The 16,649-nt window shown below is 37.4% G+C and overlaps 1 protein-coding gene across 1 annotated transcript in view; it reads left to right on the top strand.

The window, feature by feature from the left end:
• Nucleotides 1-16,649, top strand: part of BBX (BBX high mobility group box domain containing) — a 259,101-nt gene that overhangs the window by 150,994 nt on the left and 91,458 nt on the right. The gene's annotated exons all lie outside the window — the stretch shown is intronic.

Here is a 16,649-nt window from a genome sequence, read left to right as displayed (position 1 = left end):
CATAAACTGTGAGAAAAACAATATAGGAAAAATATGTAAGACAGCTGTTGGAAATTTTTAAAGGCCCACCCATACAGATAAGAAATTATCGTTAGTGTAAAGACTGTGTGAAGGGCTGTGAAAGCTAATTTTTATCTTTATCTTTCTGGTAGGAAGTGAGAGAGGGGAATGGAGGCCTATGTATAGGAGAGAGGGGACTCTGCAGTACAGCCTGGTACCAGCTGGTGTTCTTGGGGTAACATCCATAGCAAAGAAGGATGATACTGGGCCTTCAAGGTTACCTACGCCAACCTTCTAATGCTTGAAGACCGTCCACAGTTTTTCTTCATCAGTTGCTAAGTTTGGATCTTTCTTTTTTTCTGAGGTGAAAACCAGGACTAGATGCTGAGCATCCTTTCTCTCAATCTGGTACTGTTACTGATTCTATAGTCCCCTGCTTCTCTCTATGCAAACCTCTGGATAAAAATGTTATTAGACTTTACACCTGTCTCAGATTGTCTTTGACCAGTTTCTGTGTGAATGCCAACAAACTTCCAGCTCTGTTCTCCCTTAAACATTACTTTCCTGTAAAGTCCCAGCCAGTTCTTCTTACATCAAGACTGAGAGTTCAGGAATGGCCAGCCCCCTAACTTTTTTCCAGCTACCTCATTCTGTGGAGAAAGTTGCAGGCCCTACTCAGTCTTTAGTAACAACACAGCAAGAATCTGGATACTTCTTTTCAGGATCTTTCCAAAGGACTGTTTATGCTGATGCCCAGAGTAGGAGAAGCCTAGTCAAAGGTTGGCAAAGATTGTGGTGACAGGAAATTCCTGGACTCTCGAGTTCTTCCATGGCTGTGTGTCCTCAGTGATGTAAATTTAGCCAGTAGTTAAAGCGTTAATGGGACAAATTGGGGCCACTAAAGCAAATAAAGAGAATTATCTGAATTCTTTCAGTGGCTTTTGTAATTGTCATGTTTCTGGGTGCCAAGAATATCTTATAATTACATACTCTCTATTATTATATACTATTATTATTACATACTATCTATATTCTAATGGTTTAGACTACATTGGTTGCACTCTATTATATGCTGTATAGTTCCCAAATTGTTTTACTATTACACAGGTCTTATTTCACCAGCAGGTCCTTTGTTGGTACAACTCATCTTTTATATGTATCATCTCTCTTAATGCTAGTCCATTAATCGGTCTTCAGAAGATTGATTTGGGATCAGGAGGCCTTTGTAATGGAGATATGTAAGAACTGTAGGAGGAATTTGCCCGTCTCTCAAGTACAGTTTTGGTAGTGTCAAATTCAGACAGCTGAGAGAGCTCAGCAAGACCCAATGAGCCTTACTTTACACTTTAAGAAATGCCATAATGGGATATAAATAACGTGTCTGACATTTGCTATTAGATTGTGATTTTTAATGTGCATCAGACAATGACAGGTTTTATTTATTTTTCCCTAAAATCAGGCTCATCAAGCATACTTTATTCCCACCAGTTGGTTCTTTATCAAATTCTCACCTAAACTTACTTTTATTCTCAAACAGTATGTTGCTATGTATTTTAAAATCCAGTAGATACTTGCACATATGGGAGGACCTTTTTGGTATTAAATATGTTCTGAATTTTTGCTTGTACTTAAAAAAAAATATTTGCAACAAACAGGGAAAATTGTGTGCTATCTGGGGTTGTATGGTGGATTTGTAAGTACCCTTTCCTTACATGTTGTATTGCATGTGGAAGTGACAAGTTTTCATATCTATTAAATTGTACCCTGCCTGCTGTGTTCAGTGTCTCTCAGAATAATTAGGAGGTGGTGATGCACATGCTGTCCATAAGTAAAGCATATTTGTTTGGAAAGACAGCACTCTTGGATTGTCAGTCACAAGCACTTCTGAGAGCACTTTAGGAGCTGCAGTATCAACATTTACAAAGTGCAAAGTGGAGAAAAGTACACTGAGTCCAAGATACATAAGCATTCTTGTTCCCTGATTCCCTCCCTCCCCCAAAGTATTTAGTATGGCTAAATCCACAGGAAGGACTATTTTGAAATAGGAGTGGAAATTTAGAAATCCTCTGGCTAAAGTAAATGCTGAAAGACAAATGCTAGCAAGGTAAAATGAATTACTTTCCCTTCCAAAATAAATGTATTGATTAAAAACTAAAGTCTGTAGTAGATGGGAGAAAGTACCATGTTTTGAGGTTAGTGTTCAGAGCCTTTAGGATGAGTCCCTGGTTTACAAATTAATGGCAGTGGAAAGGTTAAGTAAATGTCTCTGAGGCTTCTCTCATTCAGCTGTAAAATGGCCATAGTTATACCCACTTCAAGAATTGGGTAATAAATAGTAAGTAAATCAATGTATGATGTGAACTTGAGTAATGGCTTTGTAAGTTATAAAATGGTACATAATTGGGAAGTTGTCTTTAAGGTAGTCCAGGAGGTTTTAATAGCAGTACTGATTTTTCTTATTATAGATGATATGTTTAGAGCTTATTAACAAATATACTCAAATTATGTATTATATAGTGTTTCATTATAAAAATTAAAAAAAAATTTCTTAACTATGTCATCAAAATAACTTCCATCTTTGAAAAAGAAAGGGAAAGAAAAAATAGTGTGGGTATATGGGTAGCACTGTGGTCCCTGCTGTTGATTGTGTATTTTGCCCACTAATTCTTGTGGGTGTAACAAACCCGTGTGTGTTTAAGTGAGAGTGCTCCCTCCCCCATGCCGCCTTTATGTAAGGCCATTCTGTAAGTATTGAAAGACTGGTTGTAGATACTCATTGCAAAATACTGTGGAGATTCCATGTAAAAAGAAACTGAATTAATCAGAAATGATCTTGGAAGAGTTAAGATTCTTACCTAGGGGAAAAGTGATACTAAATTTGAAAATACCTGGGTTTAATTCAACTTGGACAATTGCTTCTCCCTAAAATGAGTGGACGCGTTGATATAGAAGAGCTCCTTAATGATTTTCCAGGTTTACTTATAATTCTTTATAGAGGGGCTTTTGTTTTCTTTATAGTATAAAGCATTACCTTAACCTTCGTATTTAAATAGGATACTAGAAGATAAAAATCCCTCCAGTAGAGGGAACAGGTTTATGTTAATTAGGCTCTAAGCAAAATACCCCCAGATGCCTGAGTATATACCCATTCTCATACTGTGCTTCAAGAAGAAGGAGGATTGAATTAGGGTCATACTAAAACATTTAGCTGCTTACATTCTCTCTTTGATGGTTTAAAAAAGAAAAAAGGGACAAGCAAATAATATACAAATAGGAATTGTTTTTTGGTTAATTCTATGAAGTGAAGAACTTTTTAAAACAGATGCCATAAATTTAATACATTTAGTAAATAAAAACAAGCTTTCAGTACTTGACACTGTGGTTAAAGCATATTCAGCCCAAACATCGGAAAGGAAAATACAAGGAAGGGTTAAGGATCTGAATGGGCACTCTTCTGACTCTGGGTCAGCAAATAAGGACTTTTGTATCATGTGTATTAAATCAGAAAATGGGAATTATATTTAAGGGAAAAAAATGTCACCGAGTGTGAAGCTGATATAAGACAAATGATTTTTTGCCTAACTCTAGTTAAATAGAAAATACAAATTATCATAGCTTGCTATGCATTCTAATTAATTTCCTTGGCAAATGTGGAGTCTGATATGAAATGATTAAAGTCATGTACTTTTAAGCACTATTTATTAAAATACATATTATATTCAAGGCAGTGCTCTAAGCACTTGAGACTATAAAGATAAGCAGCATCCTATCTTCACGTAATATGTAATCTAATAAATGATGAGTTGACTCAATTCTAGTGTACCACAATGTAAAACAATGGGCATGACAGAAGCTAGGACAAGTTACTTTAATAAATACTGTTAACTACTAAAATAAGAAATATTGATTCTTCAGGGAAAAGGAAGGTTTTTGTTTTGCAACCATTAAGACTGAGAGATTTTGCTTTAAGTGTAGTAAATTTAACTGTAACTTAAATTATTTGCCTTGTTTTTAAGTTAAAGAATAGTAATTTATGAAAAAGAGATTCCAACAGGAAAGATTATAGATTATTGATTCTTAACTGAACCATCTTTCTAGTTGTTGTTGTTTTTGTAAGTTATAGAGATCAGGAAGATTGCAGACATCCAGACTTCTTTTATTTTTTATCTTTTTAGAGTTAAGCCTAAATTCTATAAACAAAAAAAAAATTATCTTTTAAACTTGCACAATTTTAGATGAAGTTTAATAGATTTACTTTTTAAAATGTGCATGGTCACTCCTAAAATTTAAGGGGCCTTAAGTAAACTGGTACACAGAAGATTAAATAATCAGTGTTCAGTGATGGGTACAGGAGAAAAAAGAGTGGATAATTTTTTAAAATTTAATCTTTACTGTGTTTTTCCCTTATATACTCCCTCCCCCAAGCAGTCACCACATTGCTGTCCATGTCCATGAGCCCTTTTTCTTTTTTGCTCAGTCCCTCCACCCCTCCCCTCCCCCTCCCCACTAGCTGTCATCCTGCTCTCCATCTCTTGAGTCTGTCCCATTTTCCTTGTTAGTTCAGTTTGTTCATTAGATTCCACATATGATGAAATCATACGGTATTTTTTTTCCTCTGGTTTATTTCACTTAGCATAATGTTTTCCAGGTCCATCCGTGCTTTCATAAAGGGTAACATTTTCTTTTTTATGGCTGAGTAGTGTCCAATTGTGTAAATGTGCCATAGTTATTTTATAGGAGTGGATAATTATTTTTCTTGTTTGGTCACAATTATTTGAGAATCATGTTGACATCTACTGCATAGAAACTATCACTAAATAAGTAAATTGCCAGGTATTCTGACTTGGTAGTTTGAGGTAGCTATTTGAGTGGATGCTAGGAGTTTCTGAGATGGATGGTCACAGCGCAAGGAAGAGAGGAAGCACAGAGCGTGGTGGGGATGGAATAGAAAAGAAGCAGTGGCAAATGAGGTGAAGGAATAAAGGTAACAGGAAAAGACTTCAGGGAACAGACCTGGAGCTTATTCATTGAACAGGTATGTGCCCACAGTACACCGGGCTCTGTGTCAGGTCCTGGAGACACCATGGTGAACATTCCACAGCCTTTGTTCTCTGTTTACAGTCAAGTGGGGTGGAAAGGAGGAAACAGGCCCTTTTATTATGGGCTACTGAGTATATGGTACTGTAGGGACTTGTAGGAAGCACCTCTCTCAGACTAGAAAAGGCCAACAGAGTCTTGAGCTTGAGGTGACATCTAACCTAAGCCCTGAAACAGGGGTGAGAGTTCCATTGTGAGGAGCTGGTAGTGCAGATGCTGTGAGGTCAGAGTTCATGGCAAGTTCCAGGGGATGACATGTTGCTCAGTGTGGGTAGAACGTCAAGAGTGAGAATGGAGCAGAGAGACATGAGCCGTAAAAGTAAACAGGGGCCAAGTCAGAAAGTCTTCGTTTTATAAAAGTTAAGGAAGAAATTTGGACTTTTTTCCTGAGTACACTGTAGAACTGTTAAGAGAGTCATGCTGGAGAAGTGCATGAGCAGGTATTTATTTATAGTATAGAGAACTGAAGACAGCACAGCTATGAGGAAGAAGACCAGACAGCTAAACCAGAATGGTGGAGGTGCAGAGGAGTGGACCATATGCAAGAAGTAGAAGGGACAAGGGACAGAACTTGGTGAGAGAGGAGATATTGGGGCCAGAATCCAGTTGCAATGATTTGAATTTTCAGTGAGAAAGGAGAAAAGATGTGTGTTTATGTGAATAGAATGTTACTAATCCAAAGTTCATGTGCCCAGCACTTTGAAATGTCAGACTTTAGTGTAAAAAAAGTTTATTGATAGAGAAGGCGCCAACTGAGAAGATGGGAGACCTAATCCTCAAATTCATCTAAAGAAAAGTACAGAGTTGGGACTTCTTATACGTCAAGAGAAGGAAGAATGGGACAGGCCAAAGGTAATTGACGACCACAGACATCCGGGTGCCAGCAGGGTGCCAGCAGGGTGCCAGCAGGGGTCCAAGGAACATTTTGCTAGCTGATGTGAGTCCTGTCACAAGATTTCTGCAAATCTTTGATAAACAGTACATACTTTTCTTATCGCGTCAGAGGAGGTACTTTGTGGTAAACACTCAGGAGGCAGACAGAATTCCTCTAATGATTGGCATGTCTGTATGCAAGACTAGGCAGAAGCTATTAGCCTGAAGGCCATGGGAACAAAGCAGGCTTGAACAAGACTGAGAGGCTGATCATTTTTCTCTGTTCCAGGAAGGAATATCCATTTCCTGGCATCTTTCCCAGGAATATGGTGGAGGCAGTGGCTAAGCCCAGGCAAGGTATTCTTCCTGAAAGGCCAGAAATCAAAGATGTAAACATGAATCATAGTGAGGTGAGAAGCCAGAGCCTGTGGTGTGGTTGGAATGAGTTGTGAGTGCTTTCTAGTAAATTAATCCTCGGGTTTAGAACCAAGAAGATTAGGAACCAAATGAGTAAATGAGGTGCAAGGTAGAGCCTATGAACCATATTAGCACTAGGCAGACCAGCTCTTGGCTGTTACCTGTGAGGCTTGGCGTTAGGCAGTCTCCTGGCTTAAGGGCTGGGGCTTCCCAGCCCCAGAAGAAAAGAGCATTACCTTAAGGAGGGCAGGGGATTCAGAGAGGGCTTTTGATTTGAGATTCTGTGTAGACTGAAGGAGAGGGTATTAACTAAAAGGAACTCTTGACAGTTCATCAAGTTATCAAAGAAAGCAAATGAAGGACTAATAGCTCAGGGTAGCAGGAAAGGAAAGTAAATGTACAGATTGGGAGTAAGAGAAGTTGGGCTTGAATCTTTGCCTTTGAGAGAAGATGGAAGGAAAAACAAGTTTTGGAATTGGTTGGGCAAGGCGGGGCTTTAGGAGAGTTCACATGTGAAGACCTCCCTATTAATGGGGAGGCAGAGGCACTTTCTTAGAGTAACTGGGGTTGTGGTGGGAAGGGCGGTATGTGGAAATAATGGGAAGCTCGAGTTCTGTGGACAAAACCTAGGTTTGAATCCTGGCTCCTCCACATGTTGACAGAGTGGCCTTGGGCATGTTTCTCAAGCTTTGTTTTCTCAGTTGCTTCACTTTAAAATGTGATCATGCTAGTATCTTTCTCCAAGAGTTGTAGCAAGGATTAAAGAAATTAATTCATGTAAAGTATTTCGCTTGTAGCAACCTTTCCATGAAGTTTATTATTATTAGCAGGCAATATTTTTTAATGGTCAAGAACTAGACTGAGGTCACATACTGGCTCCACCAATTATGTGCCAGCCATGTGACCTTAGACATGATATAATTTAACAAACATAACGCATAGTCATCAGGTGATCAGTAAATACATATTCAACAGCATTGACAATACATAAGGAGACTGCATGAGCTTGTCTTTCTTCTTGAGTTTCAGTCTAATTCCAATGAGATAATTATATCCTGCCCATGTGAAAAATGCATATAGTAAAAACCTTTGTTAACTTATAAAATGGAAGAGGCAAACTATGTTACCTGTGCCTTAGTTTTCTCATTTGTAAAAAGGAGATAACAATAGTACCTACGTTGTAGGCCTGTTGCGAGTTGAGAGAATTAATAAACATAAAGCTCTTAGCTTCTGGGATATAGGAAGCAATATATATGTTATATGTTTATCTGCATTATATATAGAAACATTCACATAAATCTAAAATGTATATAAAATTATTTATTGCATAATTATTGTAATAAAAATTATTATTATTTCCCTCATCATCATCAGTGGGGTAACTGAAAATTCATAATGGGCACTGTGGGACTGGGTGAGACTAAATTAAAAAGATTACCAACTAGCACTGAAGGCCAGCCTGAGATTGGGAACTTTTTATAGTGGTGTCAGACCATGGGAGCAGCCAGCAAGTGGGGGATATACCTAGAGAAGAAAAAGGATTGGAAGAGATCAGAGTTGGGGTTTATTAGCCCACCAGTTATAAAAGAAAAAGAGCCATGGAGCTGAAGGTGGTACTATGATAACCTATTTTGAGAGAGTAATGAGAGTCATTGACAAATAACAGAAAAGGGAATAAAGGTACTGAAACATGTTTTTAGTCTAGTACTGACAGCTGTTGTGTGGAGCTGACTTAGATTTCATTATATTTATTACATTGCCTTGTCATTTTGCCTGTTTCTGTTTCTCTTCCCTCCCCTCCTGAACAGCCCTTCCTAGGTTCTTATTTTTCCTTCTCTGCATATTTTCTTTTCAAACCTTATATTTTGTCTGCCTTCTAGCAAAACAACATAAAGAAACACAATAAGAAAGCAAAGAAGCATTGTTTCTATATTCTCTTCCTCACATGTTCTTTGAGTACCTTGCACAGTAACGTTTGCTCTGACAGATCCAGAAAAAAGCATCTGGCATGTTCATTACCTTCAAGGGCCTCTGTGTGAGGAATTCACATGAAATTCTTATGCATATATTGTTCATAAAAATGATAATTGTTATGCAATCAAATGTCAAAAAATATGGCACAGCTGTTAAATGTGGGTGGTCAAAAAAGGTGCTTATGAAGGAAAGATACACGAGCTGGGGCAAATCAAGACAACTTTATAGAAGTGGGAGTTCAGAGAGGCTCGCATAGAAGACAAGAATGGTGGTTTGGGGATACAGTGTCAGGGTCTGGGAGAGCAGAGGAACAGCAGTGCAGCGCAGGGCAGGTGTGGCCAACAGAACAGAAACCGAGCTGGCAGGGGAGCAGGGGGTGGGAGTTGAGTGGGAGGTAAGGCTGGGCACTTACCCACAGTGCATAGCTTACCACATAGTTAATATGTGTTCCACTGCATCGAGAATAAATGAGGAAGAGACTCTGTGAGCTTGTATTCTCATGCTTCAGACTCTTGCCATTGTGATAATGATATCCTAACCATGTAATAAGGGTGTTAAAAAAACCTTTTTTAATTTAGAAAATAGAAGAGGCAAAATTGTGTAATGCTAGGCTTGTTGGAGAATGGGAATGTGGTGGCTTTCTGATTAAGAACGTAAACACCGCCATAAAATTATAGGAAAACAGAAAGTTGGCCTTCTGTCGTGTTCTGAGGGTGGGGGCTGCGGAGTGGTCTGGTGGGAAACATGTCCTAGCCTGTTACCAAATTCTCTGTGTAAACAGCTTTTACTCCCTCTAAGCCTCTCCTTTAGGATGCCTTTACCTCTTTTGAGGTAGCTGTTGTTTCCACCTGTAGCCTAAGGCAGCATGCAGTTTTGAGAACCAGGTTAAGCTCTCCCAAGACTAAAGGTCAAGGAGTGTAGACATCGCAAAATATATATTTTTTTCATGAGGTAAAAGGGCACAGGGACCAGAACTGCCAGTAAAGCAGCTAGTCTTTGAATAGTGGGTGCCCTATTAGTATTCATGAAGAGCATATAGATAACATCTTGACAGAGTTAAAGTTTCAGTTTGAAGTGCCATTGCTTTTCAATAAGGAGTGCATTTAAAGACACTCCGTGTATGAATAGAGTTACTGAATTGCTTCTAAAAAGAGAGTATTACTTTATTGAATGAGATATTTTTCATTTAATCTGTCTCTAATTTAGAATTGTCATTATAATTGTAATAAATAATGATTAGCACTTGTAGGACTTTTATCTTCAGAGTTTTAGAGTTAATCTCATTGTCGCTTGAAGTCACCAGAGATGTGCACTTGCTTGTCTCCCGTGAATCCTGAAAGTGATCTCTTTCCAGCCCCCAGCACTTTCTGTAGGTATTTCCATGGCCCATAAGCTATCCGTTTTATAGGAAATGCACGGAGAGTCAAAAGATGGAAGGGGAAGGCATTCTGTTAGAGCAGGAGTCCTAGGTAAGCCTTTGGGCTCTTGAGTTAGGCTTCCTAGTTCTAGTGCCAGCTTCTACTCTGCTATTGTGTGACCCGAGGCAAGTAACTTACCCTCAGCTTCTTCATCTAGGATTCATAGTAGTACCTGCCTCGGAGTGTTCTTGTGAGAACAAATGAGATAATGAATATTAAGTATGTAGCAAATAGTTCATGATAAATACTAGCTGCATATTAGTAGTGTTTTAAAATTATTACTAGCAATATGTCTTCCTGGGAAGTTGTTATATGGGATAAAGTGTTAGGTGAGGAAATTATAAGCCAATGAGTACCTTTTCCAGTGACTGCTGTGTATCTGACTCAGTGCAAAGCACTGGAACAGAAAAGGAAGAAGCCATGGTGCTTCCCCCCTAGAAGTTCTAGTCTGTTGGGGGGCAGGGCAGATAAAACTGTAAAACCATGATGAGTGCTTGACCTAACCAGGTCAAGTAAAATCAGAGTTCAAGAGATTCTGACGTAACATTTTCTCAGAAAGCTTTAGAGAGGAAGCGATGTGGGATCAATGCCTTGGAGGATGAGAAGAAAACTTTGACAGAAAACAGGAGAACATTAGGGTGAGCAAGCCTTCAGAGCTGGGGTGTCTGCCAGCCTCTCTGTCAGCAGGACACCCTGAAAGATTGACAATAGGGAGTGTCTTAAAAGCAGCAGGACTGTTTTGGAAGATTTTAAGTAGGTCGGTCTAATTTATGTGGAAGCTCTAGAGCTACCACTTTGTCACCGTTTCTTTGGGCTGTTTTTTCTTCTTCTCTAGAGCCTCAAGAAAGCTGTGAAGCTCTGCCGTCTTAGTATGGCCCAGAAGACGCCTTACTGGCAGTCAGAATGTGTGGTTTTTCTAACAATAAGATTTCATGGGCCTCCCTTACCTTATCCTGTCTCATTGCATCTGAATTTCCATTAATAAGATTTGAATGGAATTTTATTGGCCATTTAGGAAGCAGTTTAAAACTCTAAAATATTCCCGTGACACAGTTAAATTCACACAATGTTTTAAAGACTAAAATGTACTGATTGCCCAAGTTGTAAGACAAGATGATAGAAAGACTGAGAGGATCTTATTCACAAAACATATGACTGTGCCAAAGTGCTGTTTCTGACTGAATATCTCTCAGACAGTGTAAAGGAAGTTTCCATCTTCATATATAAGTTGCTGAGGCTAGAGGTTATGTTGTCTGGGCTGCACGTGGACCACTTTTAAATGGGCGCCATCCGTGCTCCCCTGAACAGCATCTTAGGCTGAGTTTTAGCGATCACATGCTGCCAGTTAAACCGATTCTCTGTCTACAAAGCTTGTGGGTAAGGAGAGGATTTACTGAAATTGAGTCAGGACCTTCTAGGTGCCAGGCTCTCTTCTGGGTATTATGTAAAAAGTGTTCTCACAGTAGAGCTGCTATTCAGTTTTAACATATGAGGACGATGAGCAAAATTAATAACTTCACAACAAGTGGATAGTGGCAGAGGCATGATTCTAAATGGGGCCTGTCAGGCTCCGGTGTCCCTTTTTTCTTTTGTTGAATGAGGTTTTTGCTTTGTACTGTTTATTCTATGATATGTCTTCTTTAAACTTCTCATGAAGATTAAGCTCAGTAAAGGTCTTCATGAATGGGCTTGCTGCATTTGAAAAATACAATTAAATGGAGTTTTTCCTAATTTATCAGCAGGTTGATTTACATTTAATTCAGTACAAAGAGTAGCTAATTGCTCATCCTGTCATAGAAAGGCGCACACAGAGGTTGGTTTGTTTTTACAAGATAAATGAGAATATTCAGTATTTTGGATAGATACCTTCAGCCTCCATCATTTGACAATTTCAGCAGCATGATTTGATAGTCTTTCAAAGTTGAATAACCTGACTTCAGTTATACTAGAATTGCGATACAGAATGGAAAGATGACCTCTTTTGAATAAAGTCTACCACTTGCTTGATTTATTTCATATGGATTGCTTGCTTAATATGCTCTTGCTCAAGAACAAAAAGCCAAACTTTATAGTGGGGGGGGTGGCAAATAATTACAAGAGTAGTCCTCCGTTACTATAAAAAATTAACAGTTTTCCTCTTCCTCATTGTCGATGTAAGGTGAATAATAAGATTGTCTTAAAATTCTGCCTTCTTTACCCTTGTCTTTCCTGCTTTTTCTTCGTCTTTTCATGCATTCTTATTTCTTGTTTTCATTCCTTTCTTTTGCTTTCTCATACTTCTGACAGATAATCAAGAATATTATTTCTCCACTCTTTTGCCTTCTATGGATTTTGAAAATAGATCCATAAGGAATTAAAAAGTAATTAGGTAACTATAAGTTATTAAAATTTTAGTAGTTTACTGAACTGCTAAAACTCCTGTTAGTAGTTTGAGGTATTTCATTATCATTAGATTTTTCTTGACTATCTTGTTTGAGGTACACCCTCTCCAATTTATTTATTCATTTATTCATCATTCAGGCTAAAAGTATTTTTTTCATGCCTATTGTGTTCTAGGCATTGTGCTAAGAGTTGTCACCCTTATTTCTCCCAAAGTCAGGTGGTTCTCACATACCACATGTCACCTTGGCCTGCATATTAGTTTTACACAATTTTACGACAATTTTCCCTACTACCGTGTTTCCCTACTTAGGGAATAATATCTGAATTCAGAAGAATGAGAGAGATGGGGACTGATTTTGAAATCATCCTGGTATATAAAAATAGTGAATTATTGCAAAACTTCAGGGTGAAGGTTTGTATAGTTGCTTATGATAACCCTCCCAATTAACTGACCTTGATGTTCTGGTGAGCCAGGGTGCTTCTTAACACATAAAGACAAATAAAGTCTTGATGATTTATCATCAAGAAAAAGGCCTAGTGATGGAGGTAGGATGTATCCAAACAATTGTTATTTCAGATAAAATGTGGTTAAGTGTCATTGGCAATACAAAATCTTTCTAATGTATTTCTGGGGAAGAAGAAATTGATTTGGGGAGTATCAGAAGAGATAAATAGTATCTGTTGTGGCATGTCGGCTACATGGTAAGAATTAGAAAAGTTTGGGGTAGGGGTTAATGTGATCATTTTGAACCCAAAAGCCACATTATACCATTCATAGGTGTGACTCTTGATATTCTATTTTCTGGTTGAATATTGAAATTATATGTATATACACAAAGGCACATATACTTAAACACATTCATACATAAGTGAAACAGCATAATGAAAATCCTTAAGGCTAAATGATATATTTTCCTCTAGGCATTGGCAGTCACTTTAACCTTTCTTGTTGGTAACAACTCATAGTTTCCCATTGATTTCTGTTACTCTTTGAAAAATGTGTTATCTCATGAAATATTGGGTCTCCAGTATGGGTTTAATTACCACTCAAGCAGCTCATCCTGAAGTGATTAATAAGCCACAAAAATAACCATTTCCTCTTCTCTCTATATAGCATTGGTATTTTTGGAAATTGGGTTGCCTGTGCCAAGTTTTATTTGTAGATAGAATGGGGTTTGTTAAATGGTCTATCACCAGTTCACAAGAAATCTTTGTTCCTTTGTGAAGAGCAAACCAGATAACTAATTCCATTTAGAGTTTTCAATAACTACTTGTACTCTTGAGGCAGCCACACAAATCATGTAATTGCTTCAGATACTCAGCAGAAGTTTCTTGCTGAGAAAACTGCAGGAAGATGGTTTTCTTTTCTCTTTTCTTTTTTTTTTTTCCGTTTGACTAGACATTAATAAATTAATGAGGATTTTTATGAAAATGACTACTTGGAAAATATTTTAATAAATGAGAATTTTTATTTCAGTAAAAGAAATAATTTGAATGTTCATCAATAGTGGAATAATTGAATAAATTGAGATATATTCTTATTTTGGAATGTTACATAGTTATTACCAAATGAGAATGATCAAGGTACACTTACTTAGAAAGAGAGCATGTTATAGGCAATTTAAAAATAGTAATGGCTATTCTTACTTGTTATAGTTGTATCTAAAAAAGGTACAGGATGATAGTTCTTAAAAATATTAAAGTTGGATAGAATAGGCAAGACAGGTAAAAGGTGAATCTTATTTCTGAATTCTCTTCTGTAATATGGGGGCTTAAAATATGTTTATAATACAGAAGAGAATTCAGAAATAGATTCATACATGTAGTAATTTAGGATAGGATAAAAGTAGTATCCTGACCACTTTTGTGGTCTAATGACAAAAGTGGTATTTCAGAAGAATGAGAGAAACTTCGATTATTTAATAAATGGTACTGGAAGTTGTCTGAGTAGGTATTTGGGGAAAAAAAGAAGCTATTTCCCTTCCTTGCTCCTTGCATCAGAATGAATTCCAGGTCAGATATTTAAAACTTTTAAAATAAAGAAGGTCATGCAAGTTCTAGAAGGAAACATAATTAATTTTTTTAAAAATTTGAAGTGAGGGAGACCTAAGCATGACCCCACATCCAGAAATAATTAAGGAAGGATGCATTTGCCTATGCCATATTGTTTTGAAGGCCTAGAAATGGATAAATCTTGAAACTATATGTGAACCTCATTTTTAGCAGCATGGCGTTCGAAGTTTATTGATACCACTTTTCAAGCATTTGGACCAAGACAGAATTATACTGACCAAAAAGGCCACTTACCTTGAGTTTTTAGCAACAGCAGCTCTGTTTGTAATTGTCATCATGAACCATTTAAATAGATGGCAATTAATTTCATTATTGGATGTTTGCATATGTACGTTTAAACCATAATTTGTATATTGTTACTTCAAATGAATGAAGATAAATCAAACAGATTGTGTTAAAGTATATAAGAAACTGGACAGGTAGAATTTACCTCTGAGATATAATAACGTAGGTAAACCTCATTTTACGCTGTTTTCACTTTTATAATATAAATGTGTTGTTTTTATTTAGAAGAACCCTTTTAATCTTTATTGTATTTTTTTCCCATTACCACTTAGTCCCCTTTTACTCCTCCTTCCCCGAGCAGTCACCGCCCTGTTGTCCATGTCCATGAGTCCGTTTTCCTTTTGCTCAGTCCCTCCACCTCCTAACCTTTCCTGCTTCCCCTAGCTGTCATCTGTTCTCCATCTATGAGTATGTCCCCATTTTCCTTGTTTGTTCAGTTTGTTCATTAGATTCCACATGAGTGAAATCATTTGGTATTTGACTTTCTTTGACTGGTTTATTTCACTTAGCATAATGTTCTCCAGGTCCATCCATGCTTTCACAAAGGGTAAAATTTCCTCCTTTTTTATGGCTCAGTAGTATTCCATTATGTAAATGTACCATAATTTTATCTTCTTCTCTATTGATGGACACTTAGGCTGCTTCCATGTCTTGGTACTTGTAAATAACGCTGCAGTGAACATAATGTTTTGGGTTCCTTTGCATATATTCCCAGAAGTCGGATCTCTGGGTCAAAAGACAGATTCGTTTTTAATTTATTGAGGTATCTCCATGCTACTTTCCACAGTGGCTGCATCAATCTGCATTCCCACCAACAGTGCAAAAGGGTTCCCTTTCTCCACATCCTCACCAGCACTTGTTTGTTGATTTTATTGACGATAGCCATTCTGACAGGCATGAGGTGGTATCTCATTGTGTCTTTAATTTGCATTTCTCTGATGATTAGTGGCATTGAGCATCTTTTCATATGTCTGTCTATTGGCCATCCATATGTCCTCTTTGGAAAAACGTCTGTGCAGGTCCTTTGCCCATTTTGTAAAATTGGATTTTTTTTTTTTTTTTGCTGTAGACTTTTATCAAGTTCTTCATAAATTTTGGATATTAACCCCTTTTCAGATATATGGGCAAATATGTTCTCCCATTCTGTGCGCTGTCTTCTCATTTTGTTGATGGTTTTCTTTGCTGTGCAAAAACATTTAGTTTGATGAAGTCCCCTTTGTTTATTTTTTCTTTTGTTTCCTTGCCCGGGGAGAAATATCTGATAAAAAATTGCTACGAGCAAGGTCTGAGGTTTTGCTGCCTATGTTTTTTTCTAGGATTTTTATGGTTTCAGGTGTAACATTTAAGTCTTTGGTCCATTTTGAATTTATTCCTGTGTGTAGTGTAAGAAGGTGGTCTAGTTTCATTTTTCTGCACGTATTGGTTCAATTTTCCCAGCGCCATTTATTGAATAGACTATCTTTAGCCCATTGTATGTGCTTGCTTCCTCTGTTGAATATTATATGACTATAAAGGTGTGGGTTTATTTCTGGACTCTCTATTCTGTACCATTGATCTATCTGTGTGTCTGTTTTTATGTCAGTACCATGCTGTTTTGATTACTATGTCCTCATAGTGTAGTTTGATATTAGGTAACTTGATTCCTCCAGCTTTGTTCTTCTTTCTTAGGATTGCTGTTGCTATGCAGGGTCTTTGTGGTTCCATATACGTTTTTGAAATATTTGTTGTAGTTCTGTGAAATACGCCATTGGAACCTTGATAAGAATTGCATTGAATCTGTAGATTGTTTTGGGAGAAAAAAATTTTTTTCCTTTTTTTTAGTCATTGAAAAGAAACTTAGAATTTTGGGTTCCTGAAAGATTTTGTCATATAACATAGACTGGCTATTGCCTAACTGTTTCAGCAAATCACCAATTGGGGGAGAAAAAACAAGGGAGTAAAACTTTGTCACCGGATTGCAGTATGTATGTAATGGAGAGACACAAATGCATTTGTAATTTGTGTGTCACAGATGGATACTGGGACCACTCATCCCACTAAGAGACCTACACTGTTTATTCAGTCTCCTTGGAGGCTGCACATAACTACTTTTTGACAAATGTGTGTCATTTTATGAAAATTTTATTTTAA

Source organism: Pteronotus mesoamericanus, unplaced genomic scaffold (assembly GCF_021234165.1).
Source record: "Pteronotus mesoamericanus isolate MK-2021 breed Mesoamerican mustached bat unplaced genomic scaffold, CSHL_Meso_final contig_42, whole genome shotgun sequence".
NCBI classification, from domain to species: domain Eukaryota; kingdom Metazoa; phylum Chordata; class Mammalia; order Chiroptera; family Mormoopidae; genus Pteronotus; species Pteronotus mesoamericanus.
This window is presented reverse-complemented; position numbering and strand designations above follow the sequence as displayed.